The 12,554-nt window shown below is 42.3% G+C and overlaps 1 protein-coding gene across 1 annotated transcript in view; it reads right to left on the bottom strand.

Annotated features, from left to right (window-relative positions):
• CHMP4C (charged multivesicular body protein 4C) overlaps nucleotides 1-12,554 on the bottom strand; it is a 101,529-nt gene that overhangs the window by 66,884 nt on the left and 22,091 nt on the right. The window lies entirely within an intron of this gene.

Below are 12,554 nucleotides of genomic sequence, written 5' to 3'. Positions count from 1 at the left end.
CAGCTAAACAAAAAATGCAATTTTGTGCAGCAAATGCTTAGTATCACCTCATATAAGTAGCATACAGGGAACGCCAGTGTAGTTACACCACTGATGGAAATACAAAAGTAATTCCTTTTGGAGTTGTGCAACACAATGTCAGCTTGAACATCACTGTTAGCTAGTTTTTATACCTATTTGTTTCTCTAAAATTCACTTTTTTGTAAAGTACTTTGCAAGCTCAAATACCATTCAATACCCTTATTTCAAACATTCTGATTCTAATACAACAAAAACCAGCTGGCAGTGGTCCAATTCATAAGGAGTGAAGTGTGGATTTTGTTTGTTTGTTTGTTTGTTTGTTTGTTTGTGCTCTCAACAATTGATGCAGCACACAAATTGAAATCCGAGCAGAGTCAACTAATTAGATGGATTACAACCCAATAATGCCCTTGTCTCTGTTTTGCCAGAGTTGATACACTGTATCATCTACTCCAACCTGCAGGTTGTTTTCTATTAACATTGCCAAGCCCATATTGCTCCCAGAGCTAATATTCTTCCTTTCTGCATTAGTGCCTGACTACTCTTTCCTACCTCAATCACCTCATGCTTATTTAGTGAGTCTTGCTTTTATTTCAAACTATTTCTCACCTTTATCTATAACAAGTTGGATTTTTATTTCTGTCCTCTAAAGTATTTGCAATCCCTCCCAGTTTTGCATCTCTCTAATTTGATTAGTGTACTCTAATGGGCCTTCTAAAATAAATGAATGAAAACACTGAACAGTAGTGAACCAAGACTGGATCCCTCTGCAACTCCACTTTGTGCCTATTCCACTTTGACAATGAACCATTAATTACTGTGAGCAAAAATACTCCTTTGGAGTCTGCTCAAGGGAGGGGAGCAAATGCACAGTGAAAGCGGGGCTGAAATGTACAAGCGAGTGGAGCCATGCAGCATGATCCTCTTTACAAGCTCCTGCTGCCTTCCCTGTGGCTCATCTGTTTGGAACTCCACAGCATTTGGGTGGCAAAGGCATAGAATGGGTAGGAGTAATAAGATGCAGCCACTTTATGTGGTACGTTCTCTGAAATCGCAATTTCTGAGAATCTATATGAATGCACTGCTTAGAGCAACAATAAATTCCATTCCCAGTTTGGTTTCTACTTCTTTCTCTTTATTGGAATTAGTCCATGGCTTCAGCCCACAACCCAGTAGCAGTATGGCCAGCAGTTGGCTATGTATCTAGGAGAATTGGTGGTAAATGAAGCTTTCAGTTCAAAACTTCATAAATGTTTTCCTGGGTTTTTGCCTCCATGACCATTTTCCAAATAGCCCAAGTTACCAGTGCATGGTGAGTTCTGGGAATCCCTGCACAAGTCCAGTACCTTGAAATCTCTGCAACTGGGACCAGAGTTTTTGTTGTTTTTAGGGATTGTCAGGCTCAATCCAGCGTGAAGGTCAGATCACCTAACCCTGCCATGTAGCCATTAATCTCCATGTGGGGTAGTGTGTTTGCTTTTCCTTGGTTTTCATGCCAGTCCTGCTTTTAATTATTTCCCCTGCCCCTTCATCCTTTTTCTCTCTGTTTATCATTAGTTCACCTGCACCATCCTGGAGCTATTTCCTGGAGATTTCTGAACAGTGCTGTAGGACATAATGTTCATCGTTACGTACTTCACTATAAAGCTTGAGATTTGACTTTAAGAAGTTCTTAGTTATCCTGGTCTGTATCATTACATCCACATTTCTGTTTGTTAGTCTTGGACACCAAATAATGTGACCGTCTAGAGTAAATGGAGACAGTAAGTTCAATTAAATCCTACAACATCCTATAACAAGTGCTGTTCTGGGTTGGAAACATTCTATCCAGGTGAGCAAAGCTTTCGGCTGGTTTTTTTTTCAGTTTTGATTTTTATCTTCTTTCCTTTTAAATTAACAGGATTCAAATGTTTGTTCTTTCTAGCAAAGGTGAAAGTGTTTTTGTCTGTCTGCCCCTGCTCTCTGTAGCTCCACTTCAGTTTCCCTCTGAGACTGAGAGGATGGATCAAATGTTGCCAATCATGATAAACTCTTCCCATGATATTTCCTTTATCTGTTAAATGTAGCCTTTTATGTTCCAATGGGATTAGGTTCTGCTGTATGTCATAGTTTGTCATTTAGAAACCTGTACCTGAAATCCTGGAGTTTTTGTCTATAAAACCTTAACCCTAACTCTCTGGGCATTTGTTTTTATTATGTGCTGCTTTGTCACAGCCATGTTTGCTGGGCACAGCTCTATATTTGGCTTTTTCTTTGTATCTGTTTAAAGGAAAATAACCCAAGCCAGGGCTTTTAATATATTTTAGAATTTGTAATCCAAAAATTGACCTACCTTTTTTATCTATGTGAGCATGATATACATTCCTAGGAGTTTCCCTGCAATGCTTTGTGGTATTTTTGAAAAAGGCCAGTACTTATGAACAGCTCTAGTTTAATCAACAAAATCCTCACCCTGAAGAAACTCTAGATGATGTGATCTTTTAAAGTTTCTCATTGGAGTCTGCAGCTGATCAAACCATCTCATTTAAGGGGAATAGTGTGTACTGCTAGCAGCAAGTTCCTCCTGTTGGATTACAAACTGGTTGAAGGGGGGGAGGGATAGCTCAGTGGCTTGAGCATTGGCTTGCTAAACCCAGGGTTGTGAGTTCAATCCTTGAGGGGGCCATTTGGGGATTGGTCTTGCTTTGAGCAGTGGGTTGGACTAGATGATCTCTTGAGGTCCCTTCCAACCCTATTGATCTATAATTGCATTTTAGACTGTAACAATCTTGGATAATTTTGTTATAGATTAGAGAGAAGAAAATTTGTCTCTTTAAATTTTGCCTGCTGTTCCTAAAACACATTCAAACCCCTTCTAAAATCAACCATCTCTGAGTCCCAATGCCAAAGTGAGACAGTTAATACAGAGAAATATGTAATGATACCCCAAGACACATTATTTATAAAGCAGCACTTTTTCCGTTGGTTGGCACAAACACTGCAACTACCATCATATCTACAATGTCAACATATATTTTGATTCCGAAACCAAACAAAGGAGCGCCACAAGATGGGGCTTTATGCAGGCTGCCTATGCTTGAAGCAGAAAAGGCTTTTGAAAGGAAGTGTTTTAAAATGTCATTTAAAGGTGGTAAGGGAGGCTCGCAGCTGTGGAGGAGGAACAGGTATCACAATGTATGCCTGCATTGTAGCTCTGCTAAATAGCGCCCATTGAGTATAAATTAAAGGGCATAAGGGGAAGAAATTTTGCTCCCACTGTCACTCTGAGATCTAATGGCAGGTTTGGCTTAAAATTAGCTTGTCCTAAAGAACAGCTGGCCCTAAAATTAAAATTCTTGCATAGCAAAGTGTGTATAGGAGGTGTGTAATTAAATCCCCATCCACAGCAAGGCTTCTGTTTCTTCTTTTACCTCACTTCCAAGCACACAATATTCTCATTTTTCCTGTCCCTCCTTTGTTTGTGTGCATGGATGCACTCATATCAAACCTGCAGCTACATGTATGTATTGTATGACAGACCAGGTAACAGCATGCTTGCTTTTTTAAACCCTTCTCATCCCTTACCTCAACCACTCCCCATCATTTGTTGGGCTAGACACTAGGCAAACAGAGCAATAGATAGCCCATTGTTATTTGTACTGCAAAGATTCTAGTGCACTTTGAGGCTTTGTAGAAATAATCTGACTGGTCTTTGGGAATAATGAGCCAGACAAAAAGCCAAGCCCAATGAGAGCCATGAGAAGTGGGGAAAATGTTCAGGCCCAGCCAGATTGAGGTGCTGTGATGAGAGAAGCTCTGCTTGAGAGGGAAATTTGAATCTGTCTTTTCCAGTCCCATCGCTATTAGCTGTGGGTGGACCACCTTCTTCCTCTGGGTGAGGGACACTTCCAGCCAGATTGTACCCTTACGCTCCAGCAGACAAGTCTGTGCAGGCAGCAGGGAGTGCATTCATCCCTGGCTGACACTTGGCCTTGTGTGCACGAGGGGAAGTTGGTGCACTAACCACCATGCCTAACTCTTTGTGTCTGTTACTTTTCCATTTTAAGACCTCCAGAGTAAGGCTTTATCTACATACAGCACCCAGTACTATGAGGTCTCATCGTGCATAGGAGCTTTGGGTGCTACCATAATCTAAACGTTTATTAATAATAATAGCCTGCACTTGTATTGTGCCTTCCACCCAAGCACCTCCAGGTGCTTTACAAACATTAGTTTATTATATTATTCTCCACTTGGAGGAAGGGGTAATTGAGGAAGAGGGAAATTAAGTGATTCACCCAATGTCACAGCACGTCACTGTGCTACTGCTGAACCTGTAGCCTGAACAGCAGTTAAAATTAGATAACACACTGATGTGAGGAAACAGTAGTCTGTGTACAGGAAAATTGTCCTTGGAAATCTTGACTGAATTTTTAATGTCTGCATGTTCTTGTTCATAAATTATTAGTTTGTTCTGGATTTTATTACTCTTACCTTGTAGAAGAAGATTAAACCTAAAATGCCCTTGCCTTCTCCTCTTCATCTGGTGATGGTTCTACAGACTAACAAGAGTGGCACAGATACTTTTTCTGTGATGTTAAGAATGACTTTATAGACCAAATACCCTTTAATTATTTTCATTTCCATTTATAATTATACAGGTTGTCAAGCATTGCTCATCTGGCTTGTGTGTAATTGGAACAGGTCGTGTATTGACGTTTTAATATCGCATTACTGTTGGCATATGTAAAAGTGTTTTTAAATAGTTTAAGAAACAGTTGTCAGCTATGGCAAATTCCCTCCAGGGCTTCATGACTCAAACATCCTAGCGCTCCTTCCCTGCCTTCATGTCTAGATAATCCCGAACATGCTCAGTGAGGCTCCCAGCAAGGTTTTGTGGTTGTCAACTCATTATTTTAAGGGCTTTCTTCTTTTCCTTCTTCTTTACGTACTATTTATGTAACAGGAGTACTTAGAGGGCCCAACCAGCGCTGGTGCCCTATTATGTCAAGTGTTCTACATGCACATACCGAGAAAGATTCCGTGCCCTGCCCTTGCTGGGGTCAGTTGACTCAGGCTCACGGGGTTCAGGCTGTGGGCTAAAAATTGCTGTGTAGATATTCTGGCTCGAACCGGAGCCCAAGTTCTGGGACCCTCCATTGTTGCTCAGCTCCAGCCCCAGCCCAAATATCTACGAAGCAATTTTTCAGCCCAGAAGCCTGAGCCCTGTGAGCCTGAGTAAGCTGACAGGGCCAGCCATGGGGTTTTTATACCTCTGCAGGCAAACCCTAAGTGCCTTGGTTCCTCATCTGTAAAAGGGGGATAACAGCAGTTCCCTACCTCATGGACATGGTGTGAGGATAAATACATTAAAGATGGTGCAGTGCTCAGATACTACAGTGATGGGGGGCAGGGCGGCATATAGACAGACAAGCAGCATCTCAGTGACTTAGGTTCTTTTTAGGATTAGCCACAAGCAGCTAACATATTAACATGGTTTTGGATACACTTATTGTCCCAGTCTAGACCTGGCCTTGTCCAATTCTCTTCATATATAGTTTAAAAGAAAAGAAATTTTGGAAGGAGTCAAAATGCTGTTATAACTGAGAAGTTGACATCATAATGGACTTGCTGCTGCTGCTCCTGCTCCATATTCTAGGGGGGCCTGCACCTCCCACAAGTCTGATCTGGGTTACCTGATCCTAATTCTAATAAGAAATAAACAGGCAAAAAGAAGCTCTTGGGGTTCAGTTAAGGGTGATCAAATCAATAAACAAACTCATGTGCAATGAAGGAATATTAAGCAGTGAAAACTTGAGCGTGTTGGTTACTAATTAACTTTAGATTTTACACTTGAAAGAGTCTGTACATGCAAAGAATTCCCCTAGATGCTGTCAAGCATAAACATTCTCTTTGTAGAGCCTGGAAATATTTAAATCTTTTATTTAGCAAAGCCTTTGTGGAGGCTGATGTTTTCAAACCCGGGTGTCTGAAGTTAAGCACATAATCAGTGGCCTGATTTTCAATTGAGCATCCCTGGCTCCCATTGCAGAGAAATCAATCACAGAAGAGTCAGGATAGTCCAAAAGTTAAGGGGACAGATTATTTTTTCCTGAACTGTGGAGTTCTCAGCTGTTGGCTCCTGCACCTACTGTTCCACCTGGCACAGGGAATGGTTGAGAGGAAGCAGATCTTGGCACAAGAAAGACTCCAAACCAAGGTTTCTAGGCCCAGCTCATCAAAGGTATTTAGGCTTCTCATTCCCATTGATTTCAGTGGAAGTACAGAGCCTAAATACCTTTGAGGATCTAATCCCCAGTGCTGTTCGGTAGCTGTGATAAATGAAGGCCGGGGACGTAACTCCCTTTTACGGACAGCCAGTTAGCTATAAAGTCCCTCTCGGTGGCTGTTCTCTGCTTACTTTACCTGTAAAGGATTAACAAAGTTCCCCAGGTAAGGGAAAAGGAGCGGGCACCTGATCAAAAAAGCCAATGGGAAGGCTAGAACTTTTTTAAATGGGGGGAAAACTTCCCCGTTTGTGTGTTGTGGTTCTGTGGGAAAGAGCAGATACACAGAGCAGCAATGCTGTAAGCAGCTTTAAAACCAGGTATGAAAAAGCATCAAATCGTACCTCAACCCTGCTTATCTGAAACTCCAAATGTGTAAGTAGATCAGAAATGTTTAGAAAGAAATGATTAGGGTTATTTCTATTTATTTCTTATGGCTAATGGACTCCTCTGTGCTAACCCCAGGTGCTTTTGTTTTGCTTGTAACCTTTAAGTTGAACCTCAAGAGAGCTCTCTTGAGGTTCAATTTTTGTAATTTGTTTCTTTTAAGATCTAGCAAAAAGCCTAAGTTCCAAATGTATTTCCTTTCTTTTTGTTTTTAATCAATTTAATCTTTTTTTTAAGAACAAGATTGAATGTGTGTGTCCCTAAAAGGTTTATGCATATATTGTTTAATTAGCTGGTGGCAACAGCTAATTTCCTTTGTTTTCTTTCTCAGCTCTTCCCCGGAGGGGAGTGAAAGGACTTGAGGGTACCCCACAGGGAGGAATTCCCAAGTGCTCTTTCCTGGGTTTAAGGTGGGTTTTTTTTGCATTTGGGTGGTGGCAGCATTAACCAAGCTAAGGTCAGGGAAAAGCTGTAACCTTGGAAGTGTAATACAAGCCTGGAGTGGCCAGTATTAATTTTTAAAATCCTTGCAGGCCCCCACCTTCTGCATTCAAAGTGCCAGAGTGGGGATTCAGGCTTCACAGTAGGCCACAGAGCACATACTATGGGCCAGAGCCTCAGCTCACATATATCCATATAGCTCCATTTAACAAGGATCTGCCCTGTGAGTATTAATATTTCTTTTGTGAAATGTAAACAATAGGGTGTTACTAAAAATGTGTTTTATGATATATAGGACACGCCTCACAACCAGGTTAATGTTGCTAGGACCTATCACATCTGGAGTTTCTGGATGTGTGGTTGATTTTTTTTTCTAGGTCAGATGAACCCTGAATTAATGCAAATTAGGGTTATTTTGCTAACAAAGCTCCCAAACTATTGGGAGCCCAATGTTTAACTCCGGTTTCACCCTCCAAAGGTAAGAGGTGATCACTGCCACCTGTGCTTGGCTATTAACTTCTGAAGCTATTTTACTTTACTCTGCAGCCCACATGTAGGTCAGCAGTAACCCAATCAATCCATTTAATCTATTCCACTCGCATACGATTTCTCGCACATACTTTGTTTTAGCAGCAGTGATCTGAAACAAAATGAGAACCATTGGATCATTGGGATTTAACCCTGCCCTGGCTGTATGCAGTGTTGTTCCCAGAACACTAGAGAAATCAAGTAGTTGTGGTAACATCTTTCATTGGACCAACTTCTGCTGGTGAGAGACAAGCTTTCGAGCTTACACAGAGCTTTAACCATGGTTGGCATTTAGTTTTGGCTCTAATGTTTAAGAAGGCTGCACAGAGGGCTGAGAGAAGCTGTGCAGATTACTAGATAGAGCAGAGGCTCAAAGAAAAAAGGTTTCAACTAAGTTTTAAGCTCTGCCACCATCACCATTTGTAGCCTTTAGTAAATCAGATCACTTCTTTCTGTGCCTGTACCAAGGGGATACATGTCTTACCTCCCTCTCTCCTGGGTAGAATGAGGATCAATTAACACTCATAATTTGTGAATATGAAGTGTTGTTTTGCATTTGGCTGTTCTATTCTATAGATGCCAGGCACAGTATAGTCCCTTTAAAGCCTGTTTCTGCCTAACCACTCTTGTCCTTCATGAAGAACATTTTACATCCTTTACAAGGCATTTCTGGTACTGTAATACATTTGGATGAGGATTTTTTTTAAGGGATACTGCAAGAATTCTGAGGTGTGACAAAATAATCTTTCAAGCAAATTAAAATTAGCACTAAGGAATTCAATAAACCATTTGCCCAGCTGTAATTAAAGTTGGGGCTGGGAGAAAGAAAGCTAAGTGTATCCATTTCAAAGTGACTTCGCAGCCTAGGCTCTCAAGTCATGTAGGCACTTTTTAAAAAATTCAGCCTGAAAGTCAAGGAACTAACTCATCAAATCTTGGCTAGGTCTCAAATGCTTACCGGAGGGCACCCCAGCAAACATATGCATGGCTGGGTCTCCTCTTTGCACATGTTAAATGTGCAGAATGGGAAACCAAGCAGGGAGATGGAAGCAAAACAGGTCAGTAACTATAGGCATAGTTGAGCTCTGAACCAGAAAACCTTTTTCTTCTTTTTAAAATTTACATTCGTATATGCAATGACCTTTTCTTTGCCAGATGATCAATTAGTGAGATTGAAATAAAGTTCTGTCTGAAAGCAGGAGCCTGCTAAGTGGATTTCAGTCCCCTAGCCTGTTACCATTCCTATGCTGAATACAGAGCTCCACCTACCGGCTAACAAACTCCTTTCCCTCCAAATCCTATGCAACCACGACTTTGGTGCAGCTTACAAGACCAACCTGCTTTGCAGCTTTATGATGACTAAGGTGTTGCAAATTCAAAGAATATGTCAGTCATTTTAAACAACCCAATTCCATATCCAGTAAATCCTGGCTGACCTAGGTTAGTTCAGTATTAATTAAACTAATGATCTCATGCCAAAATGTTCCATTGGTTAGATTTAACACAGATAACAACCTAGGGAGTCATGTAATACATCTGAAGATTTAGAGCCCATCTAAAATATGTAACATTTAATCTTTTTAGGAAATAGTACTGAGTGTAGGGATCCAGATGACTCCCGTTTGACTTAACAGAGCTTCCAAATGATACTTCCCTCCCCCTGATAGAAGAGCAGATTCTAGGTTTTTTTTTCCCTTTGATTTCAAGTAAGGAAAGGCACTAACAGCACTGATAATTTAGTGCTCTCAAGGCTATTGATGTGTTTTTTCAAATAAAAAATTACTCTAGAATCTTTAACCTCTCAATTATCTTCTGAAATTAAACCAATTTCATTCCCACCAGCTCACAACTACCTGAGTGAACAAATAAGTATGTTAGTTGCAACATGCTGTGATTGAAATTGATTTAAGAAAATATTTGGTGTGCATCTAAGATTAGGCTTGCGATATTAACGGTCTCTTTAGAAAAAGCCTCCTAACTATTTCCTGGCTTTTGAAAAGGAGGGATAAAATTAGCAAAAGTGCTTAAGTCCCATTGATTTTTCTCTCAGTGTCTAAATCACTTTTGCAAACTTTACCCCTGGTGCCTAGAGCCTGTGAGCATAGTATTATCAGGAGACCTTTTGTGTTTTATTGTTGCAGCCATCAGTAAGAGTGTTAGAAACTAGCAACTTTTCTTAGCTGTTCTGTTACCCAGCCCTAAACCCTGGTGTTAATTGATGCATTCTTCACATATAGCAGGTGTGCTCCATGTAAATTTATTCCTACCACAAGCAGGGCCGGTGCAAGGATGTTTTGCATCCTAGCGAAACTTCCACCTTGCACCCCCCTCCCGCGGCAGCTCCCCTACTCCGCCCTGAGGCAGCCCCCCACCCCAGCTCACCCCTGCTCTGCGCATGAGCACCCCAAGCATACCGTGGCTGGTTCACTTCTCCCACCTCCCAGGCGTGCGGCACCTAAACTGATTGGCGCCGCAAGCCTGGGAGACGGGAGAAGTGAAGCAGCTCACCCCCGCCCCGCCTCCTCCCCAAGCACACCGTGGCTGCTTCACTTCTCCCGCCTCCCAGGTTTGTGGCACCTAAGTGAAGCGGCCATGGCATGCTCGGGGAGGAGGCAGGGCAGGGGTGAGCTGGGGTGGGGAGATCCCCTGCGTACCGCCCCCCCCACTTGCTGCAGGTGACCCTTCCCGCGCTCCCCTGCCCCAGCCCCTCTGCCTAAATGCCGGTGGCGACCGAGATGGCCGAAGAGCCGGCCACCGCGGTCGCTGCTGAAGAAAATGGTGCTCCCCAAATCCCAGCGCCCTAGGCGACTGCCTAGGTCGCCTAAATGGTTGCACCGGCCCTGACCACAAGCATTTACTTGGTGCCTGTCACTATGGTATTAAGGCTTGAGAGATTCAAGTTCTTGGTGTAAGAGACTAAACACGCTCCCCAGCTGCTTGCAGCTTTATGAGTGAACTGGGAATCCAGGATTTCATTAAGTGGGTAAGGCTCGGCAAGAAGATTGCCATGGAGAGCATATTCCAGCTGAGCAGACCCGCTCCTAAGAAAGCTCTGCCCTCAGCAGTACTGGATTACAGTACTCAGTGAGAGATAGGAATGGGCAGACTTGGGTTTGTCTCATTTTGAACCCACTCAAGTAACGCGACTTCAAAAACTCAACTCAAATATTAGCAAATATGAGCTTTGTTTAGGAGAGACTGTGGGAGGGAAGGAAGTGAGGAAAGGAGAGAGAGAGGGAAAAATCTCATTAAAAATATGCACAGTATACACCTACACACCAGGCCTGGGCAATTAACACAGCTATATTAAAAAAGCATTAGGGTTGCAAAGTGAAGAAATGACAAATTTAAGATGTTTTGAGTAATCTTTAATTCTTCCAAGGCAGCCAAGGGTGTTTTCAGGCACTACATCATCTAAACTATCCAACTTGATATCCTCCCTTATGTGATTCTAAATTGGATTGTTTAAAACTTTCATGTTTGTGTTGACCCCTATTTAACTCTAATGAACATTTTGGAGAAGGGTCATCTTTGTGGATTTGACAAGTGAGATCTGAAAGGCAAATAATATATATTTTGGAAGCAACCTCTAGCAACTTCAGAAAGAGGGAAAACATGCATCTGTCCATCTCTTTCAGGCTCTCTTTATAAGTCATAAAAAAAAGGGGGGGGGCACAAATCCCAATTAAACAAGAGAACACCTCTGCATGTCTTCCTTAAAACTCCAGGAAAGGAGAGTATGGCTTTATAGGAACTCATTTTAATTCAGTAGAATTTTCTCTGCAGGGTAGAAGGTCCCTAGGAATGTAGCCCATGCATCACTTTAACTAAATATATAATTTAACTGAATTGCTTTCGGAAAAACTTTTCAATTCAAAACTAGTTTTGGGAGACCCCCCCCACCCAGACACTCCCAAAATTGTTCACAAGACTTGAACCCTTAAACACCAAAAGTTTGCCCAGCCCAGATAACAGAATTAAAGTGTAAGGAGGACAGGTTAGGTACCATAAGATAAGCAAAAACTTCTATAGAAGAATTAAGATATCAACATTTTTAATTTACACAAACAGCACAAACTTAACATTTAATTATTTTTACAACAATTATTTCCCTTTTTGAAAATACTCAGATTAAAGTGTAAAAGCCCAGTTTAAAAAAAAGTTCCTAAAGGAAATACTGTTCTGAATGAGTGGTGGGGGGAGGGAGGGAAAGCCTGCGTGCCGAGTCCTCGCTCCTCCCTCCTGCCTAGGGCAATCAGCTGGCTTGTGGTGTTTAGGGGGCAGGAGCGAGGACTCAGCATGCAGGCTCCCCCTCCCTCCTTGGCAATCAGCTGGCTTGCAGCATTTAGAAGGGAGGGGAGAGAGGAGCGAGGATGCAGTGTGGGAAGTAAAGGGGGAGGAGATGGAGGGAGGAGAAGAGGTAGGTCAAGAATGGGGGCTGGGGGGGAAAGGAGGGAAGGGGGCGGGCTGAGGGTTGAGCCCCCTCCAGCCCCTGGTGTTTGCAGAGTAGGGGAAGCTGCTGCTGCTGCGCAATATGCTTCTCCGAGCCTACAGCACCTTCAGCCTCCTTGCCTGCCTCATCTCCAGTGCTAGTGGGCTGTGCCTGTGTAGGGTAAGGCGGGGGCACCTCCCAACTATAGTACTGTACTGTATGTACAGTATGTTTGTAAACACACAGCACGTGCACACTACTCCCCACAGCATAGTATTAAATTGCTTGTTTAAAATGTACATAATGCTTTTTATCTGGCAAAAAAAAGTTTCCCTGGAACCTAACCCCCCTATTTACATTAATTATTATGGGGAAAATGGATTCGTTTCACTTAATGTTGTAGTTCCTGAAAAATGTGACTTTAAGTGAGGAGTTACTGTACCGCTATTGAAATAACTGGAGCTACAGTTACCTCTGAG

The sequence above is a fragment of the Gopherus flavomarginatus genome, chromosome 2 (genome assembly GCF_025201925.1).
Source record: "Gopherus flavomarginatus isolate rGopFla2 chromosome 2, rGopFla2.mat.asm, whole genome shotgun sequence".
NCBI classification, from domain to species: Eukaryota; Metazoa; Chordata; order Testudines; family Testudinidae; genus Gopherus; species Gopherus flavomarginatus.
Note: the sequence above shows the minus strand (reverse complement) of the source record. Positions and strands in the feature narration are given on the sequence as shown.